General features: G+C 39.7%; 1 long non-coding RNA gene and 1 pseudogene across 1 annotated transcript; one reads left to right on the top strand and one right to left on the bottom strand.

Annotated features, from left to right (window-relative positions):
* Positions 1 to 1898: 1898 nt before the first annotated feature.
* LOC131900849 (U6 spliceosomal RNA) lies at positions 1899 to 1979 on the bottom strand (annotated as a pseudogene).
* A 588-nt stretch (positions 1980 to 2567) lies between these two features.
* Positions 2568 to 12114, top strand: LOC131900455 (uncharacterized). Its single transcript, XR_009376245.1, has 3 exons — positions 2568 to 2652; positions 4603 to 4688; positions 11533 to 12114. It is a non-coding gene; the product is annotated as an uncharacterized LOC131900455 (long non-coding RNA).
* The last annotated feature ends 727 nt before the right edge of the window (positions 12115 to 12841 follow it).

Here is a 12841-nt window from a genome sequence, read left to right as displayed (position 1 = left end):
GGTGTTGGGGAGGCTCTCAGGAATCCACAAGGTTGACCCCACCTTCGTCTGCTGGCAGTGGTTCAGAGGGTGCCTGGACTAGTCTCCTCTAGTGACCAGCCTAGCAAAAAACCTAGCTGTCATCATAGAGGCTTTGTCCAGTGACTAATGGAGGCAGATACAGAGATCCACGGCCAGGCACCAGGCTGAGCTCCGGGAATCCAATTGATGAGAGAGAGGAGAGATACTGTAGGCGAGGGACGTCGAGACCATGATGGGGGGATATGCAGAGATAACCGGCTACACTAGTGGACACCCATGAACTGTGGACTGGTGGCTACAGAGCCCCCATGGGACTGGCTAGGCCCTCTGGATATGGAAGACGGTTGTTTGGCTCCAACTGTTTGGGGGGCACCTAGGCAGGGGGATTCGGATCTGTCCTTGGTCTATGGGCAGGCTTCTGGAACCCTGTGCCTGTGGTGTGACACCTTGCACAGCCTTGGTGCAGTGGGAAGGGGCTTGGACCTGCCTAGGCTCAGTGTGCTGGGCTCTGCTGACTCCACTTGGGAGACCTCGATTTGGGGGATGTGGGGATGCGGGGTGGCTTGGGAAAGAGGGCTGGGGGTGGGAGGAGGGAGGAGGGGTGATCTGTGGATAGTATGTGGAGTGAGTAGAAAACTTCTTAATAAAGAAAAATGAAAGAAAAAAATAAATTTGTGAAAAGTTTAAAAAATGTGTTTAAATAAAAATTGTCAACTATGATTTTATGATATAATTGCTTTCAATATTTCCCTTATAAGTGACATCAAGCCAGACATGGTAGATTTCTTTTAATTCTAGTACTGAGAAGTCATACAAAGGCAGAATTGTACAAGTCTGAGGCAGCCTTGGTTTACTCAGGGAGTTAGAATACAGCAGCACTACAAAGTAAGAACTTGTCTCAAAACAAAAGACAAAAAACAAATATACAAACCAAGAGACATCAGACCCAATGGCATGGGAATTTTTGTAGACATGGAAGCCTAGCATAGACTCTTGTTATTTCAGCTGTACTTAGCATAGGGAATAGGGTGAGGTGAGAGTATTCTACCCCTTCCCTTGTGAGATTTGCTAGAGCAATGAGTGGCTCTGTGATCTTTGCCAAAGGCAGACCACAGACACAGAACAGCAGTAGAAGCTACTAGAACTAGATCTTTGTGAGAACATTCTGGTTACACAAGTTTAAGTTACTAGGCAAGATCTAGAGGATTACAACTAGCCCTCTCTGAGATGAAGACTCAAATGAGGAAGTAGCAGGGCTTTCCCTAGGCAAATTTGGCAGGTGATATGTGAGTGATGCCTGAGACTCTTGTTCTGAAGTAACATCTACCAACCAGCTTGCTCCTGGGTACCTGCCATGGCCCACAGGCATCCCTGGAAATCATAAAACAGTCAAGGTTTGAGCCTTGGAAAATATCAGTTCATGTACAGGACTGGCAGAAATGGGTCTGGCCTGTTGGCTCTGAGCATCTTCCAGATGCTTCTACTTATGGTGCACCTGACCACCAAGTCACCACTGCCCACTTGCCCATCACCTCTTCTCTAAAGACAGGCACAAGTCTCAAAAAACAGGCACTTACTTGAAAACACCTGACAGTGATATAGACAAAAATTTCCACAATAGCCTATATTACTATGGCAGCTTGTGCAGAAAATACACACACACACACACACACACACACATATATATACACACACACACACACACACACACATATATATACACACACACACACACACACACACATATATACACACACACACACACACACACACACACACTGTTTCTCTCTGTCTCTGTCTCTCTGTCTCTGTCTCCCCCTGTCTCTCTGTCTCTCTGTCTCTCTGTCTCTGTGTGTGTGTGTGTGTGTGTGTGTGTGTGTGTGTGTGTTCCTAGTGCAGGGGAAATGCTAATCTTTTCTATATCATTCCAATTTTAGTACATATGCTATTTAAATAGTTGAATAAATAAATGAATAAAGATAAGGAACTAAGAGAATGAATGATGAAATGCATGGAACTAAGAAAGAAAAGAAAAAGAAAAAGGAAGAATGAATGAATGGATGAAACAATCAAAGCAACTGTGAGTTAAGACTGGGAACCAGACACTTCCAAACTTCTGCAGTAGTCAGGGTGATTACAAAGGGATGTGAAAGTGCCAGTAAGGGCAGGTCTGTGGGCAGGGCCAATGACAGGCTGCCACTTCTCAGGCCTGTGTCTTTTAGGGGATAGGTGTGGAAGTCTGGACTAGGGAGTGCTCATCTATCCAAAGCTCTGGCCATAATGGACTATTCTAGCTTCTTCTCTTCATCTGTATCTATATATCCAGGTAATAAAACTGCTCAGAGTGGGATGCCTGTTCTGCTTGGTGGATTCATAAACCTAGAAAGGCATACAGCACATTATGGAGTTAGTACCTCATGTGCACATATCCAATGCTGGGCTACATGCATTTTGGATGTGTGGAAAGGAAAAAAATAGCAGCAGACAACAATGAGTGTGACTCCAGCATAGAGATCTTCTGAGGTCTTCTGATCTTCTGCCTGTGTTTACAGGGGCACCAGGATCTGTGCACACTGACCACCTACAGCCCTGGATTCAACGTTGGTGAATGGACCTACAAGGAACCTGAAGGTAAAAAAAGTGCAGAAGAGGGGTAGGCAGACTCGACCTATGTCACTTTCTGTCTCACTGAGTCTTTTCACTAGCTGTGGAGACTCTATGTGGAGAACTTTTCCCAGGCTAGCAGCTGCCAAACTCCAACCATTCACATACATCTGTGAGGATGAAGACATATGAGCAAACTGGCTTGTCAGAGATAGGATCTTCAGTTTGATCCTCCCCAGGAGCTACAAGAAGTTGGTTCCCCACCACCACTATCATCACCGCAGTGGACAGACTCTCAATCAACCTGTCCTGGAAGCTCCAGTCCCCTTTTCCAAATTCCTAACTTAACTCGCAGGCTACATTTAACCTGTAGGCAGGTTCAAATCAAAAGACCAGACATCACCACTGTTTTGTGAGTGGGCAGAATGAGCAGGGACCTTATGCAGGCACCTGGATCTCCAGCCAGAATATTGATAATGTACCAGTGACCACTCCTCCCCAAAAACAGAAATTCCCTAATCAATTCAGTTTTCATTTTTCTTGTTGAGGGAGGAGGGTATGTCCTTGTTTGCTCAGTATTTCAACCTATATAGCTTATAGACTAAAGCTTTATATTACAAAAATAAATAATCTTTAAACAAATGTACAGTATAAGGACAATGACGTCCAAATCTTGACAACATATAAAAATATTTTAATATTTAATATAGTATAGTACAATATGACAAAAGTATCCTTAATTTGCATCATTATATAAAATATCCTAAACAGAAGTAGAACCAATATACACAGTATGACAAAATAATTTTACATTTGTATCAATATGCAAAGGTATTTTAAACAGGAGTAGAAACACACACACATATAATATAACAAGAATAATTTTGAATTTGTATCAATACACAAATTATCTTAAACAGGAAAAGAAAAATAATTTTACATTTGTATCAATATACTAGAGTCCATACCAATGCAAATTATCTAAAACTGATAGTTGCTTTTTTAGTTTATAAGTAGATATAATAATCTACATTATTATCCTATCATATCTATCCCCCTTGTTTCTATTTCAAATGAGATTCCTGAGTCTAATCGTTATTGTTCCACTCTTGACCCTATAATAATTTATCAACAACCCCTCATAGATGACAGTTATCCGTAACCCCAAGATAAACCAAAACTCTTTGGGGAGAAGGGGTGTTGATATTTTAGGATTACTTTCTGCTGTCCGAGGGGGGCAGTGAAGGTATCTCTACGGGGTCCTTTAAAATATTAAAACAATAGTTAAATCTCATGAGGACTAGTTGTGACATTTGTAGCCAGTCTCTGAGTAATGGGTAAAGCTTATCTGAAGTTCTGGCTAGAGTGCTGTAGGATAGTGAGTCATCTCAGCCAGCCATCTTGATTTGTCCAGAGTAGTTTGGAGTCCAAGGCTGTCTCTGAGTGGTGTTTATTAGCTCAATGGCACTACTATGGACCAGGTAGAGTCATTGTTGTCAGGCCCCATCTTCCTTTTGGAGACTTCAGAGATCATTGTGAGGACAATTTATTGTTCATTATGGAAAATTTAAACATTATTAATATCAAAAGGGAAAATTTCAATTTTAAGATAGTACTGTATCTAAATAAAGGTTCTAAAGAGTCCAAAATAAGTAGGAGGGGAAAGAAATTTGTGACAATAATAATCCCTAGATTTTGGTTTTTTTCTGTCCCATGTTGGGTGGCTCTTCTAATATGAGATAGATATTCTGATTTTTTAAACATGTTTGGATTTAGAGGAGAGTGCTGTATTCCAATTCCAAAGCCAGCTTTAGTTTTAATCAAGTCAGGACTATAAATTTTAAGAGAAGTGAAAAGATTTTAATATTTATGTAGAGAGATTTTATCTTGTAGAGAATATTGGTACCATTAGGTCAGATTTTTCCTTATTGGATAATTTTTTTCTGGATAACATTTCATTCTTTTTTAAATGTCTAGATATCCAGGTCTTTTGACTTCTTGAAGATGAGTATTTCTATTTTCCTGCAAAGACAAAAACAGAATCCTGCCCTGACCCTTATTTGGTGAGTTTTCCTTTCAATATGTAGATTTGTCATATTGGTTGATGAACTATTATTTCTCCTTGTTAAGAGTTTCCTCCTGCTTGAATCCAATCTTTCTTAATTTTAATGGTATTCATAGCTTTTCTTCTCCTGTGGAAACAAAAGTGAAAACCCTTCCCCAATATAACATATATGCTGGTTTCCATTCTGAGATCAATACGCCCTTAGAGTATATAGGTTGATTTAGTTCAGCAGTATTTTCTATTGTCTAATGTCTCTCCACAGCTGTTGTTTCTTTCTTGTTAGCATCTAGAAAATTTAAAGTTAATAAGGCATTATATAGTCCATCTCTGGGGACTTTTTATTACACATTTCTTTTAAAATGCAATTAGATCTTTTTACAATAGTTTGTCCTGTTGGATTGGTGGTATATCTGTAATATGCTTTATATTATAATACATAAAAAATTGTTTAATTTTATTAGAGACATGCTGGAGTATTGTCAGTCTTAATTTGTACGGATATTCCCATGATGACTATGACTTTTAATGGGTGTGTAATTACAGAATCAGTCTTTTCAGACTCAAAGCAATTGGCCATTGAAATACTGAAAACAAATCTATTGTATGATGTACATATTTTAATTTTCCAAATTCTGTAAAATGAAATATATCCATTTGTCAAATTTTATTTCTTTGCATACCTTTGAATTCCTTTCTATATGTAATTATATGTAATGGAGTTTGGTTGTACAAGGAACAAGTAGATTTTTTTTTTATAATATCCATGCCTTGTTGCCAAGTGATGGAAAAATCCTTTTTTAAACCTTTGCTATTGACATGATGGGTTTTTTATGGAATCCTGTGGCCTCCTGCATATTTTCCATTAGTAACTGGTCAATTTCATCATTATCTTCTGTTAGAGGACCTGGCAGACCCCTATGGGATCTGATGTGCGTTATGTATATGGGATTATTCCTATTCCTACTTATTTCCTGTAATTGTATAAATAATGAACTTAATTCTAATTCACTAGGAATAAGTTCAGTGGTTTCAATGTGTAAAACAATTGTTTTTGCATATTGAGAGTCAGTAACTTTATTGAGAGGTTTTGTAAAATTTATTAGTACCATGAGAATGGCATATAATTCTGACTTCTGCATAGAGTCATAAGGACTTTGAACCAGATTTATTCTCATCATTATGGAATATAGGGGCTCCAGAGATTGGTGTTCTCCATATAATGTAAGGAAGGACCCAACTGGTTCCTTTTATTAATTTAAGTCTCTTGCTTTGGGGATAATTATTAATCTTTCTCAAAAAGTCACTGTAAGCTCTTTGCCAATGTTCATTTTTTGCCTATAAAGAGGAAATTTCCTCATTAATAAAAGGTACTACAATTTCTACTGGATCCATTCCTGTCAACTGACAAAATCATAATTTTTCTTTTAGAATCAACTCAGAAAACTTTTCCATATAAGTTTTTCATTTCTTACTCTGTGTGGTAAAAAAAATATCCATTTCAAGATAATATCTTTCTTCTGCTTTGAAATACCTATAGAGGAGTGCATAGAGGATAATATAACCAGAATGCAGTCAAGCTCCAGATCCACATGATCCATATGTGCATCCTATAATTTCTTTCCCACCAAAGCCAAATTTCTCTCAGCTTCCCCTGATAATTCTCAGGGACTATTTAAATATGTGTCACCTTTTAAGGTTTGAAACAAATTACTCAGTTTTGAATTTTTTACTCCAATAGTGGGCCATAGATTGGCAATGTCTCCTAGCAATCTTTGAAAGTCATTAAGAGTATGTAATCAGTCTCTTCTGAATTGTACCATTTGGAGTCAAAAATTTTGTAGACATATTTTATATTCTAAGTTATTAATAGAATTTCCTCTTTGTATTTTTTCAGGAGCAATTTGTAACCCCTAACTAGGCAAAACTTTCTTTACTTCTTCAAACATTTTTTAAAGTAGCTACATTTGAATCATCTAATAACATATCATCCATATAATGGTAAATTATAGATTGTGGAAACTGTATATGAATTATTTCCAACAGTTGTTGTACAAAATATTGGCACAGGTGGGGCTATTTATCATTCCTCATGGGAGAACCTTCCTTTGATATCTCTTAACAGGCTGAGAATTATTATAAGTATGCACTGTGAAACTAAATTTTTTCCTATCCTTTTCTTATAGAGGTATAGTGAAGAAGCAGTCTTTTAAGTCAGTAACTATAATAGGCCATCCTTTAGGTAACAGAGAAGGCAAAGAAATTCCAGGCTATAGAGAGCCCATCAGCTGAATTACTTTATTTATGGCTCTTAAATCTGTTAGCATTCTCTATTTTCCAGATTTCTTTTTAAAAACAAATACAGGAGAATTCCAAGGCCTGATTGATTCATTAATATGTTGAGGTTTAGCTGCTCCTGAACCAGCTGTTTTAAGGCCTGTAGTTTCTCTGATGTCATAGGCCATTGCCCAACCCAGACATGTTTGTAAGTTAACCATTTTAAAGGTAGGCTGTTGGTACCTCTGAGAGATGAACAGCTGTTGTGCTCTGCTTTTGTACAGCCTAAATGGTCAATGACTGTTTTTTATAGTACCTTATAATATTCTTTTCAGAAACATGAATTCGTTTATGATTTGTTTTTGAGATTGGATGAATGTTAACCTAGGTATTACATTGCTATCATGACCCCATAGATTCATTGCTATCTTAGCCATCTATGGCCTTAATTTTCCTCTCTGTCCTTCAACCCAACTCATGCTTTGTTTTTACCTGAGATAGAGTTCCAATCCCTAAAAACTGAATATCTACCTCCTGAAGAGGCCAATTTGGATGCCATGATTCTGGTGAAATTACAGTCATATCTTCCCCTGTGTCCAAGAGACCTTCAATTACAATGTCACTTACTTGTACCCTTTGTTTTGTTTTGGTCTTTAATTATTTATAGAAGTCTGCTAAAATATTCATTTCATGGTTTCTCCTGGAATTTCTGACTCATCTTCCAAAGCTGTTCTATCATCCAGAGCAGTATGGTGTATTACAATAGGCTCTGCATCCTCTAAGTGTTCTAGGGAAGAATTTCCCCCACTGTAACTGGGAATGACTAGACCACATTCAACATGGGGGCCTGTGAGAGGCCCCCCAAGGCATTTCCTGATGGAAAAGGTTTGCATTGTTTGACTCTTATTGATCTGCATTCATTGGTCCAATGTTAGCCTTTGCCACATCTTCTACATAATCCAGAAGGTTGGGGTCTTCTATTTGCATTATCCCTAGAAGAAACATTGTTTCTAGAAATTCCTTATCTACAATTTCTTCTTAGATGGCCTGGTTTACCACAATTAAAACACTTGCTGTTTTGATGTGTCTTCAGGCCTTTGGAAATCACCTCTCCTATCCAAGCCTCATCACCATAATTAAGAGACTCAATATTGACAGTGTTTTAAGTCCATTCTTCTATGGGTGCTGATCTGATGTTTAAAGGTCCAATTATCTTTTTTTTTAATTCTAAAGCACTCATCTAACTTCTGGATCTGATATCATTCTATTTCAGCTTTAGTCAGTCTTCCCAAAAAGTTAGTGAAGGGTTATTTTGAACATTGTGTAACTTTAATAAATGGCTCAGTTCTTTTTTCCTGATTCTTGAATCTTATACTAAGCATTTAAGGGTGCTGTATGGCATAGGGTCAGTGACTGTTTTGTATAATACCTTGTAATATTCTTTTCAGAAACATGAGTTAGTTTATGTAGCCTAATTATTTACATGAGCATGATGGTCCTCATCATGTATTGATCTTGGGAAATCTAAAAATCTCTAATCTCACCTTGCTGTTCAAGGGCCTTAGCTTCTTCCCTCAACCAGCTTTTCCATTCTAACTGAACCAGCTTTTCCATTCTAACTGAGGACCATATTCTAATACTGCTGAGACTAATTGATTCCAGTCATTTAAAGTAATTTTGTTACTAGAGGACCACGTATTCAACATCTGCCTCACATATGCTGAATGCATACCATAGGAAACTATTATTTCATATGAATAGGTTCTCATTTACATTCTGTATATCCTCCAGGGTAACTGTTATCTGCTGGCCTTTCATAAGCAGTAACAGAATAAATCATGGCAGGTGTGCTAGCAATCCTAGGCCTAGCCATGTGGGGCAGTGGGCCCTGGCAGGGCCATTTGGGGTCAGGTCACATGGGCACCAGGTAAAGTAAAATGCAATTGAATTCTGGTCAATAATTTACTAAGGGATGAAATGGGAATTACAAACTCATGTATACAGAATGAAGTGGTACCATTGCCTCCTTGTCCACCATGGAAGGACGGGGAAAGCTCCATACAAGCTCACCAACCCATGGCACCAAGAAACCTTCTACATCCTAGAGAGAGTGTGTGACCCTCCACCTCAGTTATTATCTGGTCATGTACTCAGAAAAGACCACACCCCATAGGGATAGTCACCCCAATTGACTAAATGGATCAAATTTCCACAATATAAGTCTATACCTTGTCCTAAAGATATTATATTTAGTAACAACTATATGAACTCACATTCTATGTGCCACAAATTGTCCTAGTGGTGGAGTGTACATCTGTGAAGAAAACCAAGGAAGAGTGAGAAAAATAATAAATTTACAAAATGAATTATATGAATTATATGTGTGTTTAAGGGAAGTGGGTGCTGTGATAGAATAGCAGATGCAGGGGTACTGGGTTTTGGCACATTGAGGTTAATTTTTTTTCCCTAGGGTGGTCAGGGAAGGCCACAGAGTCAGGAACCTTTGAACAGAAACTTAAAAGAGACAAAGGACAAAGTTAGAATCTAAATCTCTATTACAAGCAGAATTAGAAAAAGGAAGGAGATTCCAGACCAAGTGGGAGATAACAAAAGTAAAACAAGAGCCATGGGGCATAAAGGAAGGAATGATCCCTGTGTAGACCCTGGAGCCAGGGGGTTCCCCAGACAGCTTATGTAAGAAACCTAGTTGGGACTGGAAGGCAGGTACAGTTTAGAGTTGGCTAGGTTGAATATGCACACTGGAAGACAGTTTGGGGCTGTCACTCAGCAGTCTGTCCCCCAAAACATGAAAGTGTCAATAATATGACTGGAAAGGTTGAACATTTAAGTTCATTTCCTCTCAGATCTGAGGGTGGTGTGGGAGGTTGTGTTTTAATAGTCTTGGGATTAGTGGAATTGAGTTGGCAGGTGTCCCTGGAGGCTGAACGGTAGGGTGGTTCTTGAAGAAAATGACCAGTACATGGCAAACAATTATCCTTAACCTAGTCCACCCCAGGCGTTTTCTGTCTTCAAGTCACCACATTGCAGAAGAACCAACGATTCATAGAATCACTGCTACAGAATGGAGCCAGGATGCTACCTGGTCCACAACCTGACTCCTTTTGTCCAGCCACAAGTCCCCTGATAGTGTCAAATCTGTTGAAACTCCATCTCCAGGGCACAGGATCAGTATATTGCCCCTTTAACTTCATAGCTGATATCATTATTTCTGTCCTGGAGGCCCAGTGGACAGACTACACTGCACCTGGCTTTGGAAATGCAGGAGCATAGCATGGTGCAGTTCCTGGTCCAAGCTGGTTCTCAAGTAGATGTCACTATACTCAATGAATGAACACCTGTGGACCTGGCAACTGGGTAGGACATCAACAGCATCTCATCCTCTTTGTGAGGCTGTTGCTAACTCCCTGATGCTGACTATGGAAGATGATGCCCCCCAAGACCTGTGTGAGATTCTAAGAGATATATTCTCTGCCTGGCATGGCCTCCCAACTATAACATGGGCACTTCTATTAGGGAAAAGACCCCACTACTTAACAGTGGTCAGGTTTTAGATGTGACTCAGTTGACACGGTGCTTGCCTAGGATATGGTTCAATTACTAGCACCACATAAAGTGACATATACGTGTTATTCCAGCACTTGGGAAATGGAGGAAGGAGGATCAAAAAGCGAAGATCTCCATCTGTGCAGAAAGGTCAAGGCCAGCCTAAGCTACATGAGGTCCTCCCTTAACACCTCTATTCCCAAAGAAACTGCTGTGATAGAACAGAATTGCTTCTCACCAACTGAGGCATCTTTAGCTGGTTTTTGCCCTAGTCAGTTTCTTTAGCAGGTAACACCTCAGGAGCCCACATATGTACTATCCAACAGGAGTGAATCACTGAAGCTATCAGATGGAAGACAATAAGTGGTGAGGCCTGTAAGAACTCAAAGAACCATGCCTCAGCACATGTCAGCACTAAACGTCACCAAATATCTGAAACTACACATGTACACCTCCCATTTCCTGGTCTTGGATTTTTTTTTAGGTGGGGGAATAGAGTTTGTTTTTGTTAAGAGATAACTGATATTTTACATACATAATAATATTCAGTTGGGCCAGGTGGCATATGCCTTTAATTGCAGCATTCAGAAGATAAATGTCAGCAGAGCCATGGGAGTCTGAGGTCAGCCTGGTCTACTCAGGGAATTTCCTGACAATGAATCCTGACAGACAGAGTGACATAATGGGAAAACTAAACAAACTAAATTATGCCAAATATTTCATACTTACCCTTCTACACCCACAAAATAGCCACAAAAAGTAGGCAAATAGATTGAGTTACCTCTTAGACACTCCTAGCCCATGCTGAATAATTTTTAGCAGAGCTTGTCTGAAACTTTGAAGCTTGGCTGTACTCAGACCACACACTACCTGGGAAGTCAGTATGACTGAGTCCCCTGTTGGTCTTCAGCTCTGGTGGGAAGAGCGCTGCCTAGCAGCTTTCCTGGGATCTTGCTGCGGCATCTCATGACACTAAACCAGTTCCTCTACATTCTCTTTTTCAGCACCTTTCTTCTTTGCCTTTTGATGATCTGAAAATCTCCAGGAAACCACAGCAGTGTACTGACTGAAGACTGGACAGGGCCCCCACCTCTTTCTACTTGGAAGCTAGGGCCACAGCTGATACAACTGGGACTCAAAACTGTGCTCCTTTACTGGCTAGTGTAGTCCTAAGTTACAGGAAGAATAAGGAGAAATGGACCAACACAGGTTCTGATGATTATAAATTCGAAGCAAGTACTTCCTGTAAGTGAGATGGCTATTAAAATCTTAAACATGGCTATAAATTGCAATTTGTGCTGGGAAGGGAAGAACTAGCAGGGAGAAGGAAAATAAAGTGGGTGGAGGACCATGCTTTGGGTGGCCAAGGGAACTTCAGATTCTTATTATATAAATCAGGACATAGGATGTGCAAAGAAAGGGACAGAGCATTAAGAGCAGGAAGAGAAAGCAAGCCAGCAGGATTCTACAGGTTGGGTGAGTGGCTGAGAGATCATTGTTAAAAAATGGAAAACTAGCCGGGCGGTGGTGGCGCACGCCTTTAATCCTAGCACTCGGGAGGCAGAGCCAGGCGGATCTCTGTGAGTTCGAGGCCAGCCTGGGCTACCAAGTGAGTTCCAGGAAAAGGCGCAAAGCTACACAGAGAAACCCTGTCTCCAAAAAACAAAAAACAAAAAACAAAAAACAAAAAACAAAAAACAAAAACAAAAACAAAAAAAATGGAAAACTAACCTAAGGGGAAGCTCTTTGGCCTCTGTCTTAGGGTTTCCATTTCTGAAGAGACACTATAAACACAGCAACTTTTTATAAAGGAAAGCATTGAATTAGGGCTAGCTTGTAGGTTCAGAGGTTTAGTTCATTATTATTATCATAGTGGAAACCTAGATGGTGCCAAGGCAGACATAGTGGTGGAGATGGAGCAAAGAGTTCTACATCAAGATCTATAGACAGCAGAAAGAGAGACCCTGAGTCTGGCTTTAGCACCTGAAACATCAAAGCCCACCCCAGTGACATATTTCCTCCTACAAATATAAACATATTCCAACAAGGCCATACCTCCTAACAGTGTCACTCCTTGGTCACCTAGCATTCAAATCTATGCATGTATGGGGGACACTCTTATTCAAACCACCATCTACTATGGTCATAACTGTGTTTGAGGTGCCAAGGGTTGATGGCTGTGTCCAAGCAGGGTAGAAAACAAGAAAATCTTCAGTAGTGAGATTTCCCAAAGGAACTATGCCTTGATTCCCTCCTGGCCTGGGCCTTGCAGACTCTCTGGTGATGTAGCCATATTGGAGGCTGAGAGGTATA

This window comes from Peromyscus eremicus, unplaced genomic scaffold (assembly GCF_949786415.1).
Source record: "Peromyscus eremicus unplaced genomic scaffold, PerEre_H2_v1 PerEre#2#chr22_unloc_1, whole genome shotgun sequence".
Taxonomy (NCBI): Eukaryota; Metazoa; Chordata; class Mammalia; order Rodentia; family Cricetidae; genus Peromyscus; species Peromyscus eremicus.
The sequence above is the reverse complement of the archived record's forward strand: the minus strand, read 5'-3'. Positions and strand labels throughout refer to the sequence as shown.